We start from the raw sequence: 6,874 nt of genomic DNA, 5'->3' as shown, positions 1-6,874 counted from the left end.
TATAGAAAGCTTCACAATATGGAGGTAACATCATCCTGAAGTCAAATTAGAATAACAATAGTATAGAAAAGAAACAAACAAAATTATACACTATTCACTTATGACAAAGGATAGAAAATCTTCCCAAAATTAAAATCAGCAAATCAAAACCAAAGGTGCATCATAATAACACATAAATAACCAAGCGATTCTAACCAAATACTGCAAAGATAGGTTAACATTAGGTAACTTATTAATGCAATTCATTTTTCAACGCATTCCTGGCAGGTCACAGATTAGAAAAAAAGAGATCTCATATGGGCTTACTATCAGGGTATTTTAAATCCATAATTTTTTCCCTAGGATGCAGAAACTTATCAGAGCTTAGGTGTCTACCCAGAGGAGACGTAGATACATCATACTTCAGAAGGGTTCCTACTTGAAGGGGGTGGTCACAGCTGCCAGGGACACTTAGAATCCCCCGGATCTGGAAGCTCAAAACTTGTTGCACCTGACCAGTTTTTTCCATATCATTTAATTTTATCTAAAAAATTTTGTTCTCTTTTTTATTATGGTTTATTACAGGGTATTGAATATAGTTCCCTGTGCTATACAATACGACCTTGTTTTTTATCCATTCTATATATAATAGTTTGCATCTGCTAGTCCCAAACTCCCAATCAAACCCTCCTCCACCGCCCCCTCGCCTGACCTTTTAGATTGGGAAATTATGTCACTACTCAAGTAAAATCTAAAAAGCAAGAAATGCTAACTTTATGTGTATCCTTTAAGAGAATGTTTACAAGCACCAAGTTCTGTGGCTTCTTGAAGCAAACTCAATGTCAAAAAGGCATTCAGGGATAGAATTAGTGCCCATGGATAGTCAAATAGTATTTCTACCTTCAGCTTCTTTCATTTTTGAAAGACCATTTCTTATTTCTTTCTGATTACATTTAGAGAATTAATGAAACATTAGTACTTGTTGAACATAGTCAACAGCTGTGTTCAACAAATACACACAACAAATATTTAACTTTCTACTACACACCAGAAATTTCACTGTGGGAAAAGGGAGAAACCAGAAAGACACAGGACCTGCCTGCGAAAAAAGAACATTCTAGAATAGAAGCTTAAGAAACTTAACTGATTGTTTTTGTTTGGGAGATCAGCTCGGTGCTTTGTGACCACCTAGAGGGGTGGGATAGGGAGGGTGGGAGGGAGGGCGACACAAGAGGGAGGAGATATGGGGATATATGTATATGTATAGCTGATTCACTCTGTTATAAAGCAGAAACTAACACACCATTGTAAAGCAATTATACTCCAATAAAGATGTTAAAAAAATAAATAAAATGCATGTAGATCAATGTAAAAAAAAAGCTTATTTACTGGTACTTCATTAACAGTTGTAATTTCAGGAAAGCAGGAGTGAGAAAAGGTGAAGTGATACAGAGAAGAAAGGCAAGGGAATATGACGGTGTTTTACTAAGATGATCACCATTTTGTAACAAGTGTGACTGCATGCTTACCAACAGGCCAGCATCTTGTAAAAGTGCAAATGAACGATATCATATTAGAAAAACTTGTCCGGAGTAAGGATAGGGGAAGGAGAATTTATCTTCCAGCTTCCATATCCTGTTAATAAACGTTGGCTGCATTACATATTAACTGGTCCTACTTCTGGATTGCCCATGCATGAGTACCAAGTAGGTTCCACAGGACATTATTACTCAGTGTCAACAAGGAAGCCTAGAGGTGGGAAGTGAGACATAAGCATTTTGGGCATGAAGTGAAGAACTGTGTGGATGTGCCTACATGAACTTGATCAGGCTCCACACAGAGAAGCTGCCACAGCAGTGGATGGAATGAAACAAGTGGACAAAGGTGCAGGGGACAGATGAAGATGAGAAGACCCAACGTGGTGTATACAAAGGTGGATATATTTCACTCCTTGCACCATGCATGTCTATGCATGCCATCCATTATATCCAGCTCTCACACCACAATAAGTGGCCTATCTATTTTGTAAAAACAACATGCTTTCACTTCTTCCTAGAAAGGTAAGGTACGAGTTAATCATTTATGTATTTATCTTCAAAGTAGTAGCTAGCTGCAATCTCTGGCATGAGTTAAGGCAAGGGGATGAGTAATACAAGCTATAATCTCTACTGTAATTTCTGACCCTAAGGTTATATTTGATGTTCATCTCCTCTTCCTCCTCCACTCATTATAGATTTTTCTCATTCTTGTCTAACCCTTTGACTAGTGTCGGTTGCCTGCCTAGTGGGTAAACTAGATCTTTACTCCCCAGGAGTCTGAACTATTATGTGTCTTGTCCTTGTGAGGCCAGTTGCTACATTTGCTCATATACTATTACTACTGAGCATGGAAAAACCAAGAGACATGCTGATTAATCCCCTGCATTCCAGGTATATTCCTCTCCACCTCCATCGTGTAGCAACAATGATGGCTCATTTTGGTAATCAGGGTCAGCTAAGGTTATCAGTAGAGATACACATCTTTACCTGCTAGTCTGTTGACATGAAGAACCCAAAGAGACCAAGTGGTAGTTGAGGATTCAAGTTCAGTAGAAGTTTTACTAGAACTCTGGTAGAAATATTTCCTCTGAACTAAGATCTCAAACTCAAAAGAGCCTACGATTGTGAGAAGAGGAAGTTTAAATACCAAAACTGGAATGCTGGGGGTGATGGTGAGAGAAGCTACACATATTCCTATTCCTTGCTTCCTGGAACATGGTTTCTAGTTATTGGGTACACAGTTCTATACGCTGGATGTTGGTTTAGAGAATACTTCACTCTGGAGGACAGCTCCCCAACTAGCAAGGCCTTCCCAAACTGGCATCTAGGCTCTTATTCAGATTTTATGGAGATATCAAAAACTTTTCAGACAAGCAAAGGCTAAAAGAATTTAGCACCACCAAGCCAGCTTTACAACAAATGTTAAAGGAAGTTCTCTAGGTGAAAAAGGAAAGGCCACAACTAGAAAAAAGAAAATTACAAAATGAAAAAGCTCACCAGTAATGGCAAACATACAGTAAAGGTAGAAAATCATCCACACACAAAGCTAGTAGGGAGGTTAAAAGAGAAAAGTATTGGGTGGGCCAAAAAGTGCCTTCAGTTTTTTAAGCAAAAATAAAAGACACATTTTTCATTTTCACCAAGAACTTTATTGAACAACGTATTCACCCTTTTGTTCCACTACCTTTTGCCATTTTTCAGGCAGCTTCATAATTCCATCTTCCCAAAACTTTTTATCTTTTTGAGCAAAGAACTGTTCCAGGTGTCTTTCACAGTCTTCCAGGAAATTGAAATTTTTTCCACTAAGAGAATTTTGTAAAGACTGAAATAAATGTAAATCCAAAGATGCGATGTCTGGTGAGTACGGCAGATGAATCAGAACTTCCCAGCCAAGCTGTAACAGTTTTTGCCTGGTGAAAGCTGGGACAAAGTGAGAGAGCGGTAGTGTATATATGGACATATATACACTACCAAATGTAAAATAGATAGCTAGTGGGAAGCAGTCGCATAGCACAGGGAGATCAGCTCGGTGCTTTGTGACCAGCTAGAAGGGTGGGATAGGGAGGGTGGGAGACGCAAGAAGGAAGAGATATGGGGATATATGTATATATATGACTGATTCACTTTGTTATAAAGCAGAAACTAACACACCATTGTAAAGCAATTATACTCCAATAAAAATGTTAAGAAAATAAAAGAAAGAAACATACAGTCTTGCATTATCCTGATGGAAGATTATGTTTTATCTGTTGACTAATTTTGGACGCTTTTTGTTGAGGGCCACTTTCATTTGGTCTAATTGGGAGCAGTACTTGTTGGAATTAATCATTTGGTTTTCCAGAAGGAGCTCATAATAGAGGACTCCCTTCCAATCCCACCACTTATACAACATAACCTTCTTAGGATGAAGACCGAACTTTGGTGTGGTTGGTGGTGGTTCATTTCACTTGCCTCATGATCTCTTCCATTCCACATTGTTGTACAGTATCCACTTTTCATCACTGTCACAATTTGTTTTAAAAACGGAACATTTTCATTACGTTTCATTAGAGAATCACATGCGGAAATATGGTCAAGAAAGTTTTTTCACTTAACTTATGTGGAACCCAAACATCAAAGCAATGAACATAACCAAGCTGGTGCAAATGATTCTCAGCACTTGCTTTGGATATTTTGAGTATGTCGGCTATCTCCCATGTAGTATAACGTTGATTGTTCTCAATTATTGTTTCAATTTGATTGCTATCCACTTCAACTCGGCTACCCAACACGGAGCATCGTCTAGTGAGAAATCTCCAGCACAAAACTTCGCAAACCACTTTTGACATGTTCAATCAGTCACAGCACCTTCTCCATACACTGCACAAATCTCTTTTTGCGTTTCAGTTGCGTTAGTACCTTTCTTGAACTAATAAAGCATAATATGCTGAAAATGTTGCTTTTTTTCTTCCATCCTCAATATTAAAATAGCTACACAAAAATTCACCAATTTTGATGTCTTTTTTTTTTTTTTTTTGCGGTACGCGGGCCTCTCACTGTTGTGGCCTCTCCCGTTGCGAAGCACAGGCTCCGGACGCACAGGCTCAGAGGTCATGGCGCACGGGTCCACCCACTCCGTGGCATGTGGGATCTTCCCGGTCCGGGGCGTGAACCTGCGTCCCCTGCATCGGCAGGCGGACTCTCAACCACTGCACCACGAGGGAAGCCCTGATGTCTTTTTCTTAATATAGATTTATTTAATTAATTTATTTATTTTTGGCTGCATTGGGTCTTCGTTGCTGTGCGGGCTTTCTCTACTTGCGGCGAGTGGGGGCTACTCTTCATATCAGTGCACAGGCTTCTCATTGCGGTGGCTTCTCTTGTTGTGGAGCATGGGCTCTAGGCACGCGGGCTTCAGCAGTTGTGGCTTCTGGGCTCTAGAGCGCAGGCTCAGTAGTTGTGGCGCACGGGTTTAGTTGCTCCGTGGCATGTGGAATCTTCCTGGACCAGGGCTCGAACCCGTGTCCTCTGCACTGGCAGGCAGATGCTTAACCACTGCACCACTAGGGAAGCCTGATAAGTCTTGTTTCAAATGCACACTGATATGACAGCTGTCATGTACAATCTAATAAAATTGTTTCAAATGAAGTTAAAGACAACTAAGTCCTACTAGAGCCATCTTACAGAAAAAAACGAATGAACCTTTTGGCCCACCCAATAATAAACTTTTCTACATGTACAACAAGCAACTAAGGGATACACAAAAAAATTAGATGTAAAATATGATATCAAAAATAATAATTGTGAAGGTAGGAGAGTACAAATGCAGGGTTTTTAAAATGCATTTGAAATTAAGAGATCAGCAACTTCAGACGATCACATTGTGTGTGTGTGTGTGTGTGTGTGTGTGTGTCTGTGCGCATACTACAATATAATAACTTGATGGTAACAACAAACCAAAAATCTATAATAGATCTACACACAAAAAATAAAAAGGAATCCAAACATAACACTAAAGATAGTCTTCAAATCACAAGAGAACAAAAGAAGAAAGGGGGAAAAAAGACCTATTACAAACAAATACAAAACAACAAAATGGCAATAAGAACATACATATTGATAATTACCTTAAATGTAAACATACTAAATGCTCAAACCAAAAGACATAGACTGGCTGAATGGATACAAAAAGAAGACCTGTATATATGTTGCCTAAAGAGACTCACTTCAGATCTAGGGACACACACACACTAAAGTGAGGGGATGGGAAAAGGTAATGCATGCAAATGGAAACCAAAAAAAGCAAAGTGGCAATACATATATCAAAACCAAAACTACCAAAGTAGTGATACATATATCAGACAAAATAGACTTTAAAATAGAGACTGTTACAAGAGACAAAGAAGGACACTACATAATGACCAAGTGATCAATCCAAGAAGAACTTATAACAATTGTAAATATATATGCACCCAACATAGGAGCAGCTCAATATATAAAGCAAATATTAATGGACATAAAAGGAGAAATTGAAAGTAACACAATAATAGTGGGGGACTTTAACACCCCATTTACACCAATGGAGAGATCATCCAGACAGAAAATCAGCATGGAAACACAGGCCTTAAACAACACATTACACCAAATGCACTTAATTGATTTTATGTGTATATATATATATATATATATATATACATACACATCATTCCATCCAAAAGCAGCAGAATACATATTCTTTTCAAATGTACATGGAGCATTCTCCAGGACAGATCACATGCTAGACCATAAAGCCTCAGTAAATTTAAGAAAACTGAAATAATATCAACCTTTTTGACCACAACACTATGAGACTAGAAATCAACTACAAGAAAAAAATTACAAAAAACACAAACACATGGAGGCTAAACAATATGGTACAAAACAACCAATGGATCACTGAAGAAATCAAAGAGGAAATTTAAAAATACCTAGAGACAAATGAAGATGAAAACACAACCATCCAAAACCTATGGGATGCAGCAAAAGCAGTTCTAAAAGCGAAGTTTATGGTGATAACAAACTTACATCTAGAAACAAGAAAAATCTCAAATAACCAACCTAACCTTACACCTAAAGCAACTAGAAAAAGAACAAACAAAACCCAATGTTAGTAGAAGGAAAGAAATCATAACAACCAGAGCAGAAATAAATGAAATGAAGACCAAAAAAAAAAAAAAAAAAAAAAGATCAACAAAACTAAAAGTTGGTTCTTTGAAAAGATAAACAAAATTGATAACCCTTTAGCTAGATGCATCAAAGAAAAAAGGGAGAGGTCCCAAATCAATAAAATCAGAAATGAAAAAGGAGAAGTTAAGCCAACACTACAGAAATACAAAGGA

This window comes from Delphinapterus leucas, chromosome 7 (genome assembly GCF_059928025.1).
Source record: "Delphinapterus leucas isolate spDelLeu-1000000601 "Yukka" chromosome 7, BTC_Dleu_Yukka2, whole genome shotgun sequence".
NCBI classification, from domain to species: Eukaryota; Metazoa; Chordata; class Mammalia; order Artiodactyla; family Monodontidae; genus Delphinapterus; species Delphinapterus leucas.
Note: the sequence above shows the minus strand (reverse complement) of the source record.